The sequence below is a fragment of the Cinclus cinclus genome, chromosome 2 (assembly GCF_963662255.1).
Source record: "Cinclus cinclus chromosome 2, bCinCin1.1, whole genome shotgun sequence".
Taxonomy (NCBI): domain Eukaryota; kingdom Metazoa; phylum Chordata; class Aves; order Passeriformes; family Cinclidae; genus Cinclus; species Cinclus cinclus.
Genome location: NC_085047.1, coordinates 69,639,662 through 69,659,171, shown reverse-complemented (window position 1 = coordinate 69,659,171; position 19,510 = coordinate 69,639,662).

The window sequence follows — 19,510 nt, the reverse complement described above, 5'->3', positions numbered from 1 at the left end:
TCATTACATCTGGCTTTCAACAAAGTATCTGTAACCACATCAACCCTGGCTTGGGTGGCCAGGCTGCTTTGGTGGTCACTAATTTTCCCATCAGAGACATTCAACTTTATCTCAGATTAAAGTTCTACCATAATGAAATTTTATGACCTGCAACAGCAATCTATTCTCATTCAGACTGCTGATATATCACCCTAAGCATTCTGACAAGACAGAGAAGGTCTTGAAAAACAGGCCAAAAAATGCTGTGGATGTTTATGTGCATCATACCGTTCAGCTATTTCACAATGTTGAGATATTTCTATTTTCATCAGAGATAAGAGGTATTTATATTTTCCCCCAAGAACTGTTGATTAAATAATATTTGTCAACTAAACCTGAAGTTTGAACTGTTTTCAATGAATAATCTGAGAATTAGCTTTTTAAATGTTGAATTAGACTTTCTTGTAAAATGCCAGAAAAACCACAGTCTGACAGCTGAGGCATTTCTAAGGATAGCTGTGCTCAAGCTGTAGTCTCAGGGTTTAAAGTTGATTTGATTTTAGTTACTGGTGGAGACCAGAAAAATACAGCTTTTCTGCACTTCATCTAGAGATATCGGCTCATGTGCATAGCCCTTGCTTGAACAACATGTTAGGGGAGAAAAGCTGGGCATGCCATCCAGCCAGGAATTATGTGACTTGCACCAATGTCAGAAAAATATATCTTGGCGTCTGCCAGTATATAGACACAAAAGGAGCTGAGTGACCCAAGCAAATACACCTGAGCCTGTAGTCACACCCTCTTCTCCTTCTTGCTGTGAGTGCAGCTCTTACCCAGCATCATTCTCACGCAGGCATCATTCATGCTCACACTTCTCCTGGGTACATATGGCTCCTTATGTGGCTAGTTCAGCTTGTCCCCTCACAGAATGACTTACAGACCCCTCTACTATGAGAAATATTTCAATTTAATTCCTTCCCAGCTGAAATATTCACTCCATCCAGCTGCCAGAAAAATAGCTCTCCATATCTCAACAGAGTCCTACAACGTGATTGTTTCATAGGGGACTATCCAAGCATCACGCGAAAGCCAAATTACAGACTATAAGATTCTTAATACATAAATCTAAGGTTCTCAATTAATACTGACACCGTCTCAAGGAAAACACTCCAAATGCTGGGAAGAAAAACCTTAACAAGGAAATTCCAACAGCATTTGTTAGAACATGCACACCAAAGTCATTGCCTGGCAAAGCATACAAGTGCTTCATTTTCTAAATAATTGGTGGTTGGTAAAATATTTGTGAACACTTATCAATGTGTCAGTTGGATGTCTAAGGCATTCCTCAGCTGAGATGACAAAGGCCCTCCACTGCTCAATTCTCGCTGCTGGGGCTCAGTGAAACCTTTTATGCCACATGTCAGACAGACATACTCAAATGTATTTGCTCTGCATGACATTGGTGACATTCCTTCTTGATAGCAATGGAGACTTTCTCATTTAGGCTGGATCAGTTAGAGTTATGTGGACAGGAATGATATGAAACCCATACCACGTGCAGTTTACTACGTGATGCATGCACAGTCTTTGCTTAAAAAAGCTTTCAAATATCTCTTGTATAAGTGGGTTCATTGCCATTTCAGTCTTAAAGGGACATTTCTGCTGTCTGAATATCTGCCAACAATTAGCAGGCGAAGACAATTTAATCAATAATAAATCAATAATACTAAATTACCATGAATATATGACTGGATTTATGATTTTATTTCCTATCACCAGGAATTCTCTTATAAAGCAATGTATAAACACTCTTTCCCTTTATCTCCAGCCCATCACTAAGGAAGAGAGCACTCCATCTGGTATGCTGTAATAGACCCATGCCATGTCAGATATGCAAAGCAATCATAAATCCACTTTAGCTTGTTAGTTTACTGCTGTTTTCTATCACCAGACAAGCACAAAGCAACTGGAATGTGTCAGTGAATCTGGCCCTAAATCACACTTCTTTTTTTTTTCTTTTTCAAGTGGTATTTTTAAGCTGTGCCAAGTAATAACATTCCAAGACACCCAGGGAAGAGTTACAGCACATTTACTAACTTTCTAGCATGTAGATGAAATTATTCTACTGATTCTCTGTGGGGTTCTCTGGGCTGCTTGGCACAGTTTGAGCAAAGCAATATAAGCCCAGCTCAGCCTAGTAGTTACATGGAGTTTACTACAGTAATATGTACAAGTGTAATGTTCCTGGAAAATGTGCAGAAGGATTCAATAACTCAATTTAGCTTCTTTTGTTTTATAAATATATTTTAGAGAATTTAGAAATTGTCATGGAAGAAAATTTTCTAGAACATTTTCTAGGAGGAATAGGCTTTTTCATTTTCTGACTTTCTTTTTATTTTGAAGAATGCTGCATCTCTATTTTACCACTGTTTTTTTTAAGAGGAAAAGGAGAAGCACATAAGCAACAACCAGGAATATAAAATTGCACTATTAACCCAAAGTTAAATTCAAATCTGAAGCAGGATTTACAGGATACAAAAAATGTACCTAGAAGATGCAAAGACAGCGACTGGTGAACCTAGAGAGACTTTTTTTCTTTAGCAAGACATGGCAACACATAAAAGTCTCTTTAACCTCACATTCCTGACAACCTATGTCTGGTTTAACAGTCAGACTAAATGAAATGCTAATTGCTCATCCATTTCATTTGACAAGGATGCTGCTGTTATTAAAAAAAAAAAGGCTTCTTTTGTGAACCATTCTATTCCAAAATAAACCTTGAGCATACACAAATGATTAGTGAGACATTATAATGAAATGAGTGCTTCTGTTACCAGGGAATGGCTTATAAACATATGACTCTAAAACTATAGCATTTATATTGCTTTGCTTAATGTGAAATGAAAATTAAATCTTGCTTTAATGAAAAAAGCAAGAATTGAATTCTGTTTTCCCCAAATCATGCACAACAGCTTTAGTTGCATTAAAAAAATAAGTGGATCAAATTACCATCATAGATTTAAAAAAAAAATTAAAATTCTCAAGAAATCAAATAATATATGCCAACACACAGTCAGCAGCAACTCAAGTAATCTATGGCATGAGAGAGACTATTTAGTTACTGGGAGACAGCTACTAAATTTGTTACTTAACTCTCCAGCCCAGCAGGACTTCAAATAGAGCCAGCAATTAAAGCTAGTTAGGCAATGAAAGGTTACACAGAGACAAATGAGGCCATAAAGGGGCCCTGCTCGTAAAAAATGTTGAGAATTACAGATTTCTTTTGTACATATTCTGTTCTTCCACAGAAAATGTATTGCATAGGTATTTCACAGTGTTAGCAGCATATGCTTTCTCAGAGTAGTCTGAAAGAGAGGAAACTAACTAGAAATTGGTAAAATAAAATGGCTTGATTTCACAAAGGTCCAAGAACATGGTTGTCTTTTTCCCTGAAGCCTGTACTTTTTCCTGATTTTTAGAAAGCTGATAAAGGGCTGTCAAGGATTTCAGCCCTTGGTGCAATAACTGTCTTTAATATAAACATCTTCAAAGCAGCATGGGAATATGCTTCACTTTCAGAACATCCCATGCTCGTATCCCTGCCACGTGGGTGAAGAGCCCACCTATGCATGCCCTTGCCCTGAGAACACTACCATGCAGTGAACGATGATGCCCAGAGGCTAAATCTATACTAGATCATAAAACAGCTGGGACTGGTGCTCAGGTCAAGTGGTACAACTGCCTTTGTCTGTGACAACATTCTGAGGCTTTATTGTAGGAGAAGTTATAATCTGTGGTGTGTAGAATCCAACCACTGGATGTGTCTGCAATTTAGAAAATAAAACACCTACTGAGAAATGGAGGAAGGAAGTCCTAGAAATTATACGTGACACAGTATCTCAGCTTCCATTTAGTTTAACAGTCACATTTTCAGACAACTTTCCGATTAAATGTAAAAAATTATATTTCTCTTGTAACAGTGGCATTGGCATTTGGGAAGCAGCCATAGTGTAACATGATCACAGTACTATTCACTTGGAAAGGAACCTTGGCAGTTCTCTAGTCCAAGCTGTTGCTCTGGGTAGCTCTGAGATCAGATCAGATTGCTCAAGGCTGGCTATTGTGGGGTTTGAAAACCTGACATAGATAGCACAGCCTCTGTGTGCAACCTACTACACTGCTTGACAGTCCTCAAGACATCTGGGTGTTGGTTTATTTTTGCTTTGTAGCTCTTCTGTTCCGAAATACTACTGTAGTTTCTTGTTCACTGGCCATGCATCTCCTTAAAGGACCTATCTCCATCTCCTGATGAGTGCCTTGTACATGGGCACTGCTGTTATATCCCCCCAAAACTACCCCCTATCCAGGCTGAACAAGCCTACATTCCTCAGTCTTTTCCCAAAGTGCAAGTGTGTTCATCCTCCTGAGCATTCTGGTGGCCTTCCACTGGATGATTCTTAAGTTCTGAACAATCACATCTTCTGTGCATGTGGCTGAGAACAAAATTTGAGTGGGAGCATTGCTTTTAAAGGTTATTTTATTCAGTATGTGTTTGCAATACACAAGAGTTCTCACTGAAACCTGGCATCACAAACACTGCAGAGCTTTCAGATGGTCCTTTTTAGACTTTCACATCACACATCAACATGTCTCTATTATAATCATATGTAATACTCCATATTATGTTCCTTCACTCCCCTGGGGCTTTCCCCCTTCTCTGCCTCTCTCCCGTTTTCCTTTTTCTCATTCCTTCCTGCTCTTCACATCTTCCTTAATATGGAAAAAAAAAAAACAACATTCCAACAACCTTTTTTTAATACTTTTGTTGAGAATGCTTTTAAAATCACAAGGATGCAAAATTACAAAACACACAAAAGAAAACACCAGTTAGGTACAGCTTTGTTTTCTCTGATGGGTCTAGGCTTGTTTGGAATAATAATATTAGTAATAATAATAATAGCAATGTGTAATAGTAATAATAGTAAAATAATTGTGTACTTGCATCTTAAAGCAAGACTTGGCAAGCTGTGTGACAATTTGAAATAAAAAAATAATAATAAAAAAAAAAAACAGAAAAAAATCCCAAAATAAAACAATCACAGTCAGTTCTGACAGGTACAAAACATTTCTTTTTCATGACTGTTTTCAAATTCCTATCCCAGCAGTTAGCACTTAAAAAGAATAATTTCCCTAAGATGACAGGCTAAACCCATTTGTAATATGTCTGAAATCTTCTGAACTAAAATAATAAAATCAAAAGGCCTATTTAAACCAGAAATATGACATTTCTTCTGAAAAGCACCAGTTAAAAGAGTCCAGTGGTGGGCAATGGGTTGTCCTCTGCTTTGGACAGGGAGTTACAATATCCTTACAAAAATTTCCCAGCTTTGGGCATGGACAATACATTTGAGAATTGGCATGCCACTTCTATATTTTGGTCATTATTAGAATGGGGTCTAAGCAAGACAACAAAGCACAGTATAAATCAAGGTACCTGCTGTGTCGTCATGACTGTGTGCATTCAGAGCTTCTAAGATTAAATTTTTCTTTCTGCTACTTGGACTCCTACCAAAAAAAAAAAAAAAAGTGATCTATAAAAATAATGCTTTTACTCTGTGAAGACAAATATTCAGGCCAGAAAGGAAAAGCATGCTGAGGAGCATGATGGTCTAGTTAAATTGCCAGAAACAATGTGAGAAGAAGAGGCAAAATTTCCCATCCCTGTTTCCAGTTTATTCAGTGACTGCATGAAATTAAACACAGCAAAAGTCCTGGCAGATGGTGCCAAAACCCATTGAGCTGTCGTGTAAAAAGCATAATTATAAAGCCCCGGGCTGTCATTTAAAAAAACAAAAACAAGTGTCAGCCAAACCTGTCAGTGTGTGTTACACACGTCCAGAATACATTAGGTGTATTGGGCCTATAAGGGAACACAGGCAAAAGAATATTCATTATCCAGATTGCAACTCAGGCTCAGACACTCAGCTCTGCTGAAAATAGAGCAAACCTGAGTGTAGCTGGAAACATCAAAGTCACAGAGTGACTTTTTAATGGCATTTGAGAGTTTCAAGTTGTGTGGTACCTGAGTGCAGTTTTACTTGTATGCATTTAATTTCAGCTTGAACTCCCCATTACCTACATAATTCCTGAATTTTGATCTAGTTCTCAATGTACCTACACCAGCTCTTTTCCTCTTTTTCCTTGTTTCATTTCTATTTATGGCAGATACCAACAAAACAAGGATAGAACTGGTCACACAGCCCTAGGAAAACAGGTCCTATCTGGCCCAGCCTCCCAAAGCTAGGAGTTCTTTCAAAGTAGTAATTTCAAAGAAGCAAGATAAATGCTGATGAACTGACCTTGTTTAAATATCTTGGATAAAACAAAATTGCTCATTCTGCATGCCAAAACCCATGCCAAAAAATGGTTCTGTCTTGCTTTGAGAAATGGTTTCTTTGGAAATTTTTATCTAACGCAGGACATTTCTCAGAAGATTTTTGTTTCAACCACAGTTTTCTAACAAAAATCACTTTCTTGAGAAATACCTAACTGCTTTTACCCACTAGCAGGACATGAGGGCTTTTTTAAGTTAGGTTATGACATACGAGTTGGCTATATCTGTTTGAGAAACACAGCAGACAGTTTCACCAAGCCCCAGATTTTTCTGTTTTGCTCTGGTTTATGAGCAGTCAGTAGCCAGTAAACTCTGCTCCTTCAGTGCAATATCAAAAGCAATGTGCATGACAGGCTAAAGCACAAAAACCTCAAGTTCCTATCAATTCTTCTTTAAAGTCTTGAAGGAAATTGGGATAAAAATTGTCTTGCTCTCCTGCCATGACATGATCTTGACTCTCACCAGATAATCAGTCCCTTACAGAAGCTTCATCTTCTCTTAGTGGTCCCTTGAAAGCGAGACTATATGGGCAAAAAAAAAAAAACAAGGAAGGATTATACTTAAGCATCTTAAAAGGAATTATGTCAAGAGGGACAAATCAAAACAACACAAATTGAGAATGATTTATTATTTTTTCTCTCCTGGAACAAATTACAGCTTGTCACAAAAATTGTTCCTAACACTCGTGTGGTCTGGTTTTGGATTATCGCTATTTTTGGGGCTTGTTTATTCAAAACAGTTAGTGATATATAATTAAAAACACTAGGGTTCTCAGTATTTCACCCTGATGAGGGACATTTTGGATCAGATTACTGGCTGCTCATTTGTTTTTTTCTTGTCTCATTGTTCTTTGGCTAAGACAGCACCACTTGTTTATATGCCTTGATATGGCCTCATCAGTAAGGTGAAGTCCTAGCCCTGCCTTAGGACTGTCCTTAGTCAAGGGAAATTCAGATCAGATCCACTGGAATATTTGTTTAACTGCCCTACTGGGTCAGGAAAAGGGATCAACATATTGGCAGATCAAGCCTGCCTGTATGATACTTTAATAGGAAAAAAAACCCAACTTATATGGAACCCCTAAAGTTAATGTGTATTGGACTTCTGGAATAAGCAAGCATTCAGGATTTGTTGTGGAAGATAAAGGAAGTACTTTGTCTCCACTGTTATTGGAGAGCCAGGAAAATATTCTTAAGGTTACACCTGGCTAAAGATAAATTGTCTAAAGACACTGGGTGTCCCACAAAGAACCCAAATCCCTTTTGAAGGGTAAAGTATGGAGTACAGGGCATCACCAGCATTTTACATAGGACACATTCAGAAATTATCCATATCTAATTATTTTGGATTTTATTTATGGATATGGATATATGTTATTTTCTGCATTTTCATCACAGCCAAGGAAAATAAAAATGTTTAGTTCAAAAAGAAAGCACAACTGAATCAAATATATTTAAAAAGTCATAAGTGGAAATAGAAAGAAACTACTGACACACAGTGTATTCATAACAAACTAATCAAATGTTACACTTAAAAGATCATCAGCAATGTGGTGGTTAATCAAGTCCCCTAGACAGCTATTGTTCAATTTTAGCATGATTTTAACAGTAAAAAGGTAAGGGAACACTGGCTCTATTGGTAGTGGAAGAAATGGTTTCCATTAATGTATTAGGTAAAAAGCAGTGTGATCTCATAGAGTTAAAGAAGATCTATCAGGTCTTCCAAACTTACCATTTGACATTGTATGACTTTTCCTCTGACAGCAAATTGGTTATTGCTGCACAGGCCCAGCAACATGTGGCAAAAGGTACCCATTAATGTCTTACCTCTGCAGTGACAGTATGAATGTATTTTACTAGGATCATTATAATTCCCATCTATTCCACTCTGTCAACACATCCGCATAAATTGAAACTAAATTTAGTTCTAGTTCACACAGTAATTTCCTACTGCTTAACCACCTAAAAAGCCTTTCATTTTGTAGTTTCTATGAAGGGTAGAAATCCTATTCTCAGCCTTACCTTCAGCACACAGGAAAACTGCACAACCACATATAATGAGATTGCATAGTGTCACTTAGGCTTCTCCTTACCTACCTCCAAACATTGCAAGCATACAATCCAGATCGTTCCCTGCATCTTTACGTCTTCCATCTCAGTATCAGGATATGCTTTTTTACTGTAAGGGTGACTGAGCCCTGGCTCAGGTTGCTCAGGGAGATTGTGGAATATCTAACCCTGGAGATATTTAAGTTGCCTGGACATGGTCCTGGACATCCAGCTGTACATGGTCCCCTTCAGAAAGGGAGTGGACCAGATGACCTCCAGAGGTTCCTTCCAAACCTCAGGTTTTCTGTCATTCTGTGGTAGTGTAATCCTCAATGCAAAAAACCAAATTCTTTGAAAGGAAATAGGAAAAAACAACAAAAGAAAAAAACTGTGACAGAAGACAGAATAGGAAATTCACCTAAATTCAAATACTTAGTAAGAAAAGATATCTAAGGCTACATATTATCATAGCTCTTCAGCTTATCCTGATTACCCTACATTTTTCTACCTGAGCCTGCTAAAATTAGCTTACACATTTTCTTTTTCTGATAGCTGAGAGTGAATGAAGAAACAGCAGAACACACTGCTTGGACTTCTGCATGATAACCCTGAACAAAATTCACATCAAACATTAAATACCTGCCACATTTATGTTACATTTATGTCTTTGTGATTTGATTCCTATTAAACAGCCTGGAAAATTTACCAAAGCCACAAAGAGCAGATCCCCACATATTTATCTGAAATATAGCAACACCAGGTGTATGTAGCAGTGAGATTTACCTACTGTCAGATGCAGCAGCTCTTTCAGAATCCCTTTTCTCCTTTATAACTTCACTCACTGGTAAAGCCAAATTCTATTTCCTTCAGAGTTCTTTATTGTCTCATTAGGAAAAGTCCAAATAGTTCTTCACTCTATAGCATATAGTCTTCCTCTTTGCTCCACGGCTCTCAAGAAGCTCCTTAATTAAGGTGGTTCTTCGACTGCATTTCAGACAGGATCTTCATTTATTAAGTCCTGGATATCTGTAGGGATGTCTGAAGTCTCTGTCTGCATGAACCAAAGTAATTTAGACGCCTTTTTCAACTTCCTAATTATTTTTTTAAGTACTCGTCCTTTGATACCATTCAAAGCCTTCCAGGCCTTCATTCATATACCAGTTCAGGACACAGCCATATTTCATAATATTGGCACGAGTTCATCTCACTGGAGTTCACAGGAGTCCTTTGAGATGGAACCTGAAGACTTCCTTTATTTTAAGCAGTCTTCTAAGTGAAATATGTTGCTTGATCTGCAAAACACCTTAAAAGCAAAACCCAGTTCTGTTACTTTTCCAAATAACAGTTTACTTGATTAACAGCTGATTCACACAATTTGCAATTAATTTAGATTAGACTTTAGATTACTTTAGTTGGACATTTAAAACAACACTACAAAGATTTGTGATGTTTCTGTCAGGTCACATTCATTTCAGACTTGGTAACTGACTAAGTACTTAATGAAGTGTTTTCATACAGAAAATCATGGGCAAATTTTGGAAAGCTTGGATAAACTAACAGGTGTCCAAATATTTAAATGCTGTTTGAATTTAATAAGTTGTGTTTCATGACAACCTCATAGCATGAGTTTCTCTCAAATACTTCCTAACTTTGACTGTGTCAAATATGCACTAATGTAATTTCTTAAAACATACTGACCGATGCATATCTAATTCTCCAGCAAGTTATGCCTTGTAACCATTTTAAAACAATGTTAAGCACATTTAATTGGTTTGATTTTGGATAAGGCATTATGAATTGTGAGTCTGTGCTTCCTATAATCTCACTTCTTTTTTAAAAAAGAAGTTCTTTTATAAAATACCAGGAATTATACTGAACAATTGGCAATCAGTTATGCTAAAGCAAGCAAAATCCTGTGATGGCTTCTCTGAGTCCCTAACACCTTTGCAACTTCAGAGATTTTATCAGCACAGAAGTAAAGGTTCAAGTCAGATTATCTTCTGTGTGATGAAAAGGAATGCCCAGAATCTTGCACCTTCCAAATTTATCCAAATAATCTAACTCACCTAATCAGTGTTTTAAGGCATAAATTATTATGACAAGATTCTTTTAATAGATCACAAACAGCCAAATAAAATGGCATTTTCCTCCTCACACACGTAGAGATAAATCATCTGTATAAAATAAAAATTGCCTGTTGTGCTTTTTATGAAAATAACAGAGCTGCTCAGACAATGTAGCCAAGGGTGGGACTACCAACAGTTATAAATAAAACATTAACAACGTCATTGTATTTCCCTTGACTTCCACACTTGTATCTCTGGGGAAATAAAGGCCCTGTTACTTACCAACTTTAATTCCTGTCATTGTACTTTGGGAATCAGTTGCTTGAGATGAAAACTTACAACATATGCCTAAGGTTATCATATCTGGGGACATTCACAAGCACTGATGTAGAGTTAATTTTTGTTGGTTATTTTTTAAGTAAAACACAGAGTTAGAGAGACTTGTAATAAATCAAGGTAAACAACAAACTACGTGATGGCCGAAATTGCAGTGGAAAAGTAAAACATGTCCCACTTTTTTTTTTTAATTAAAAAATAAACAAGATGTACTGTTATAATCACTATTTTTTTTTAAGTTTTCAGCCTGTCTGAAGTGGTGATGTGTCAAGCTTTGCAAAAACACCTATTCATCATTTCCTTCCTGATATCCTTCCCTCCTTTCTGCCACTACTCTGTCAAAGTGAACTAATCACAACAAAACCTTAAATAAAATGCTTTTTTCCTACTCTAGCAAATGCCAGCGGGTAATTTTCTCTCAGCATTTACAGGAATGGGAGAGGGAAAGAGGGAGAGGGAGAGGGAGAGGGAGAGGGAGAGGGAGAGGGGAAGGGGAAGGGGAAGGGGAAGGGGAAGGGGAAGGGGAAGGGGAAGGGGAAGGGGAAGGGGAAGGGGAAGGGGAAGGGGAAGGGGAAGGGGAAGGGAAGTTATTTGTCTCAGACAAATTTTACCCATTGAACTTGACTGGTGTGACTACATAGGTAACTATTTCTAGTTAAACCAGGCCAGGGACTATTCTAATAAGAAGATTGGCAGAGGCAGAGCAATGCATGAGCTCACATATTCATACTTCTCAGTTTTCTTGTAATATATAATGAAAGAGACATCTATACCAAATGCATTATTGCTCTAAATTTCCTTTCTTGCCAATAGATCCAAATCGTAGTCTGCATATGTCAATCTTTTCCCATCAAATATACGGGTTCAGGGAAAAATAAACACCAGACAAAAATTACTCAGTTAAGTTCATACATTAGTTGGAACTAAACCAGTTCAAATTTTGACATTCACATTTATCAAACAACTTCTATGAGAATGTGAAACTCTCAGGTCAAAACCTGTATTAGATTGCTATTTGTGCATAGTCAACGAGGCCTATGCCACCAAATTCAGTCAATTTATTTTTTGCACAGAAATTATTTTTAGATTTTCAGATAGTCTCAATAAATTTAATCATCTTGATGATTCATATAAAAAATTACATTTATCAGAAAACATTGTTTTTAATTTTTAAGTACAAAAAAATTATAATGTCAAAGTCTCTTCATAATATAGATTATCCTGCGTCCTTTGTTTATGACATATTTATTACACCTAGATTTTATCCAGAAAAATAAATTACTTATGTGAATTTATTTATTTTGATGACACTGTTTTTAAGACAATTGATTTCATAAAATATATTTATTATGAATGACCTTGTCTGTCCCTCCAGAAGACCAGTGGGAGTGCTCCTATTGATTTCCCAAAGAGAAGGATTAAGTTAAAAACATCTGAACCAATGCCAAGGAAAAGTTTGTTTCAGTCTGAGCTTATGGCTAGTTCCTTAAGCCAAAAATAAAGATAAAGGAAATGTTTCATGCTGATCATTAATATTAACCCATTTGAATCAAAGTACATGTTACTCTAACTATGATTTTGGAAATGGAAATTGTATGGAATATGCACCTGGCCATTGTCTAGAAAAGGAGATCCAAATTTACTGTGGTGGCTTAAGTGGTGACTAATGTTACACCTGGAGAAATAATTGGTTAGGAAACAGATGTTAAGATGAGGAATGAATGATAAAGGAGACAATATAACATCATTTGTCCTTGAGTGGATCTAAAATTTATTTGACAAGATAGACAAATTTAAGGAATCCAAATAAACTCAATAAACAGATGTATGAAACAACTTTTATTTTTAACTTGTTTATCCTATCCTAAACCTTCTTTGAGCTAAAACTCAGACCCTAAGCTTCATCTCATCTGGTTTTAAATAGCTAAAAGATTGAAAATTAAATCTGAATTAGTCACTATATTCTCATCAGACCCAAAAGAGAGAGAATAATAGATTACCCAGAAGACAAATCCTCTGGGCAATCTTATACACTGAAGTCCAGATGCAATTAATCACCTTCAGAGACAACTGATTTTATTCATGCAATGAAATCTTACAAAAGCTGCTTCAGGTTTAGCATCTATCATGCAGATGCCTAGCTTGGAAATTACTTCAATGCAGAGTACAGCCTCCAGCACATTTTTTGTGGGTAAACAAGGAGATCAGGAAAAACAGAGCTCCATTTACCCAGAAAACCTCTGCCATTGTCTAGTCATTGATGAAGGTTTTATTTGCCTCCTACACTTGGAGAAATAACACAGTGCTGTTTAGACATACTATGACCAACCTGCAGACTCATTAGGCTACTTAAGTCTCCACCTAGCTTTAGAAAGGGAAGGATCCTTTATTCCGCTGTTGCACAGCTGCAATTCCCTTACAATTCAGACTGCAATGCACCATTGTTTAGCCAGATGACCCTTTTCTACCAGCCGCTCATCTTCTCTGCTATCTGCACTACAAGTGGATCCTGTCTGACTCTGTGAGAGATTTGTTGGCTTACACTGGGGCAGTGACTCACAAACTCTATGCCATTCCTTGCTGGCAGAAGGCAACTCCAAGGACCACTGAAACTCTCTCTTCAAAGCTTCTCTGGAACTTGCATGATATGCCTGTATCAGTAAATAGGATTAGCCAGGAATTCAGGCATGCTGCAACTTGCACACATCTCAACCCTCTTCTTCAAAATGTATCCCATCCATATACACCAAAAATTAAAAAAAAAAAGTGACTGTGTCCAGATTTTTTACTGGAACAGTCTGAATCATGCATCATCCCATTCATAACACACCCAGGCACTATCTAGCCCAGGTCTAGCTGGCACAGTCAACCACACTGGAATGTGGGGTGTTCTCTCAAGGGTGGTGAATTTAACTCACCCATCCATCAGTTAATTAGATGGCTGGAATTGCACTTCCCTGTTTCCCAAAACTCCCTCTTGAACAGTAACGTTTCGGTCCATAACTGTTCATGATGTTCAATGGGCTGGCATGCTCACAAAGCAACTCACCTGCCAAGGCGGTAGCTATAAGTGGGACACGAAGCCCTCAGAAATGATGGTTGATGTATGTTCTTAGGAACATATTCATCCAGATCCAAGGGAATGGCTTGAAATAGTGTCAAGGGAGGTTTAGATTGGATGTTAGGAAATGTTTCTTCATCCAGATGGTGGCTGGGCACTGGAAGAGGCTTCCCAGGGAAGTAGTCAGAGCACCAAACTTGTCTGAGTTCAAGAAGCATTTAGACAACACTCTCAGGTACATGGCGTGACTCCTGAGAATGGCCCTGTGCAGGAGCAGGAGTTGGACTCCATAATCCTTGTAAGTCCCTTCCAATTCAGAATATTCCATGATACTGTGATTGCTCAGCTGCTGATATATGGTAGGAACCACTGATTACACAATTACAGCTACCATGAAAAATTAGGGAAGGAATCTGATTGTCTAGCTGTTCCTTTCCCTTTTATTCCAGATTCAAGAAATATATATATATACCAGTTTCATCTTTCACCTACTGAGCCTACTGGGGTTTAAAATATTAGAAAGGGCAAAAGGTTGGCTTAAAATAGCAGTTGAAAAATGAATGATGAGAAAGGGAATGGAGCATATCTTTTATTAATAGACAGGGCAAGCATAGAAATACATTGGCAGGCTCATTATTGGTCTGAAGCATAACAATGTTAACTAACCCCAAATGCTTTATGCTATCAATAAGCAGCAGTAAATCTGCCTATCTGTATTATCAGTCCATAAAAAGGAGTCAAATTTAGCAGGAATAAATTTTAACATTTTTACATTTGTACTGATAAGACACTTTTGGCAAATTGGATGTTACTACAAAAATTATCAAAAGCAGAGAAAATTACAATTGCATTCTAAAATGTTACAGCATCATATCTTTGCCCTAATTCTCATGGCTTTTTGCTCTTTGCATCTAGACTTCTAGCATAACATAGCTCTGAAAGAAATGCTTTCAGTCAAGTGATTCAAAGGAAGGTTTGCATCAATCTAAATGCACAGGAATAATATCTGAGAGATGTAACTTGTATTTAACCAGGAAATTCACACTAAAATAAAGTGTTTTGTTTGCAAGAGTATTCTGTGTTTTAAAATAGACAAAGGATTGATGCTCATTTACGTCATTAGAGTAGGTAGGCAAGGAATCTGTATGAGAACATGGGCTAATGGGTTATCATTCTTTTATATTTAACCTAAAAATAAAACTTTGGTACTTTATTTTTAACATAATAGAAGTTAGATCATTCTGCTGACTATGAACAGAAATAGGGGAAATGGCTAAGATATATTGAAATCCTCTTTGACATTTTGCCCAAATTAGAATGACCCTTGTGGGAGATGAAATAGTTGCACTTGCTTTTCTTCATTAATTTTCCTCCTCAACTGCTGGTTGGAAAAAGAATTTATGAAGAGCCAAGTGCAAGATAGTTATTGCACAATTTCATTCCTGATTGCAAACAAACAAACAAACAAGAAAACAAACACAAAATCCCAGACATGGACATAGACAGAGTTCTAGAGGGTTAAAGTTGTCTCCAAAAAATGCCCAGAGCTGCATGTGCTAACCCAAACTGAATGCACATGCCAGCTAACATTAAGTAATACAGTATCGTAAATTTCTGTTCGGTTACTTTGTATATTTTACATGATCCCTTTCTAAAAGACAGTTGTATATGAATGTCAGCCATGCCAGAAAAGAGGAACACGGGGCACAGGAGTAAACCCCCAAATCATTTTATCTGTTGTGCAGATTAGTTGAGTGTCTTAGGAAGACAAAGATTTCCTAGATTAGGACTTTGGGTCACCAGGAGACTGGCATGGTGGAGAATGAGAAATGAACACCTGTAATGGTGAGAATGATACAGAAGAATCTTAGAAAACACCACACCTACTTGCCAATTTCAAGAAGCTGAATATTTATTTAAGGACATTATCATTGTCTGCAGGTGAAAAACCCTGGAGAATTCCCAGTTTACAAAAAGCCTTTATTTTAGCAAGATAGATCCATGTGGACCACACCTAAGTTTGGAATATGCTTTCTTTGAATAGTCTTTCTGAAATCTGAAGTTGAAATTCCAGCACAGAATTAAGCACGCTTTACTCTGTCCACCTACTATAGAATCACAACCTTATTCAGTTACAGTAAAAAGACTATAAATAAATCTGCAGGAAAATACTGGCATTATGAAGGAGAGGAGGTATCAGCTTCTGCAAACAGTAAGGGAGCAAGATCAAGTCTCTGGAGGAAAAAAAAAAAACCAGTAAAAAAAAAGTGTCAGCAAATTTCACCTATGAAGGACAGTGACATAATAGCAGCAATATTTGAATATCAGATTTTTCAGAACAGATATCTGAGTCATGATGTTTGGTTGAGAATCTGTAACATGAAGGTCTCATTCATGTCATATTCAGAAGCTTTGAAGCAGGAAAGTTGGAGAAGAAACCAGAGGATTGCCTTGAGAAGAAATTCTGTGGCTGTGTCCTCCAGTTAAGTTCAAGTTCTTCTAAGGTAAGATTTCAATAGATGTGGTCAAGGCTTCAGAAGGTATATCAGGTATAACAGGAAGAGATCTGTCAGCAGCAGGATTTCAATGACAGGGTGATAAAAATAAAATAATAATTTGAAAAAAAAAAGAAAGTAACCAAAAAGCAATAACAAAAAGATCAGGGAAAAGTGGAAAAAACTCTGTGGAGCAGAGTAAACAATGGAACAGAGATAAAGCTGGACCTTGAAGACTACATTTGTACCCCATGAGAACTAAGGCAAAATGAAGTGTTCATTGATGTTGTACCATAATAGGGTATTCTACCTGAAAAAAAAGAAGAAGAAGAAAAAAAAAAAAAGAATAGCAGTAGCAGAAAGTGTCCAGCTTAAAAAAGTGATGGAAAGAGTTTGAGTAGATAATTTCTCACTCACATTAAGGGGAATCTGATTTCAGTGTCCTGGAAGCTTAAAAGAAAGAGATTCTCTAGCAAAACAGAGAAAGAAGGGTCAAGAAGGGAGGTTGCAACAAAATGGAACCTAAAGGTCAAGGATGGGAGAGAGCTAAAAACAGGTTAGGGAAAACTTTTCCCCAGAGAAATCAAAATGTATTTTTGAGCAGGAAGTAGATTTGGAGCATTCCTCTTGAAACAAGAATACTCCATTTCCTGGAGATAAAAAATAGATTGCTGTTAGTAGCAAAGAAATCCACTTCAGAGGATGGTGGCTTGATCTAAGAGCAAATATATGGCTGGGCTTCTAGAGCACCTACAAAATGTTACTGTAGACCTGTGAACTCAGAAACAAGCAAAGTAATGCTCTGTTAAGGGCTGCAAGTGGATTGACTGTACCAAATTCACATTTGTGCTAGCTGGGTACCAAAAGAGATACAGAGTGACTGAAGAGACAGAAGCAAAGAGACAGAAATTATAAGCTTCACAAGCCCTTTCCAACCTCAACCCTTATGTGATTCTGAATATAGTATCTGTGGCTACCAAACCTACTCAACTGAAGGACCAAAGACCAGGAGAAAATGTCACAAAAACCCCACAATAATGTAGAAATCAAAATGAATTCCAGAAAAACAAAGCAAAACAACTGTAATGCACCTGGGAGAAAAAAAAGACAGCAAACTAAAGAAGAGTCCATCATGTAGTAACAGAGTGTTCTGTCTTTTATGGGAGACTTTGAGGTTGCAAGTCAATACCTGTAGGGGTTATGTTAAAGAATTAATTTAATAGTGACCATATACCTGAACAAAAGGACCCTCTGTGTTAAAAGCCCACACTGTGTTAAAATAATGCAACATGCTTTTGTAAGGGAAAGAAAATCTTTGAACCCCAAAAATCTTGGCTCCATCAATAAAAAGTCAGATGTTGAGGCTTCTTCCAGAGACCACCTTCTACAAATAAAACAGCATCTGGAGACAGAATTCCTGTATTGCCTTGGCTGACAGCATGCAATCTTCTAGCACTAAATATAGATCTATGTAAAAATGGATGTAACAGTTTGATCTTTTACCACATAAAAGGAGAAGACATTATTCCATTACAACATTATTGAATGTTAGGAGCTAGATTCTGTTGCAAAATACACAAGGTAGCAATAATACATGCCTGTTTTCAATATATTAAGGGAGGTGTTTGTTAATGTCCTGAGAAGATGTAACTGTAGTAACTACAAACTGTCTACATAGAATACAAATCCTTCAGCAACACTTTGAAAAATGTAGTTAAAGTAGCCATTTCAGCAAGCAGCTGCACTGATCTGAAAAAGTGTGGTTTCAATTCATTAGATCTGGGCCTCTCAAACACCTCCTACCAAAAAAGTAGTTTCCAGTAGAACCAGCAGTATTAGGAACTTCCAAAAGAAAATAGCCAGTGTCAGTCTTTGCTGACCTGCAGAAGACAGTGCTCTGATGTTCCCCGAATTAAGAGCTGATGAGCTGCCAACACCCAAAACTGAGAAAATGTCCAAGCACTATTTTCACTCTCAATCCAACTTTTGTTTGAAATAAAAGTGAAGAGGTTTCACCAAAATAATAAAATAATAAAATTCACTAATAAAAGTGAAGAGCCTTCAAGGTGAGGACCTACTTACACATGTGAGATTTTTTTATGCCTTATAAGAGAAAATCTTAGAGCCCCAGCTCATGACATAAGATCTTTTCAAGATCTCTGATCATTTGAGTAGCTTCTAGTCAACTACATAAACAGAACTTCTACCTCTTAGGTATATGGTATCTAAACATTATCTCTTGCTTATTTCACTGAGTCTGTCAGTGCATTTTGGTGACAGTCACAGACAGAATCATGGAATGACTTGGGTTGAAAGAGACCCTTAAGATCATTACACCCCCTCAAGAGAACAACTCTCACCTTAGAAATTGAAGTGTCTCCCACTCCAATGCAAACAGAGGATCCCAGGGATTATTTTAGTTGTTAGGAAGTGCAGCAACATTACTGCCTGGAAGGAACCCCAGTGCCTTGTGGCAAGAACCAGCTTTCATCACCACTTAGGCCTGGCCCCACAGTAATAGGTTTGATTTGTAGCTAGGTGGAACTATCCTGTGCAGAGCCAAGCATGAAGTAAACAAGAAGCCTGTGGACAGCCAGGTCTCCAGCACATGAAATCTCTTTTACTTCACAGCATGGATTGCCTTATTCTAAGGATTCTTAACTGAATTATTTTATTGGTGTGCAGCTCATCACTACATTTTAAAGCCAGAATGCAGTGGCAGATTTGCTCTGTTTTGCAGTGTTTTGTATTACATGGCCACACTTGCAGAAAAGCATGGATGAGTGAATCACTGCATCTCTTGTTGAGGTCAGGAGTTTTATATGGAAATAAATTTAATCCAGACTTGTAAAGCTTGGTGGAGTAATCTCTATGTAACAACATAAATAATGTATGGTCAGTTATCACCTTCCTTGTATAAATTACTACATTACACAGCAGCTGAAACATGTACTTTTTTTTTAATGACTGATCTTATCTGGGCTTCCTGAGTGATTCTGATCCAAATTTCTATTACAGCTGGAGTTTAAAAGTAAATTTGTGCACCTTTATTCTACTGAAGTATCATGGGAAAAAACAAACAAACAAATAAAGTTCTAATCATTTCCATAAAATTCAGAAATTATGTTCTT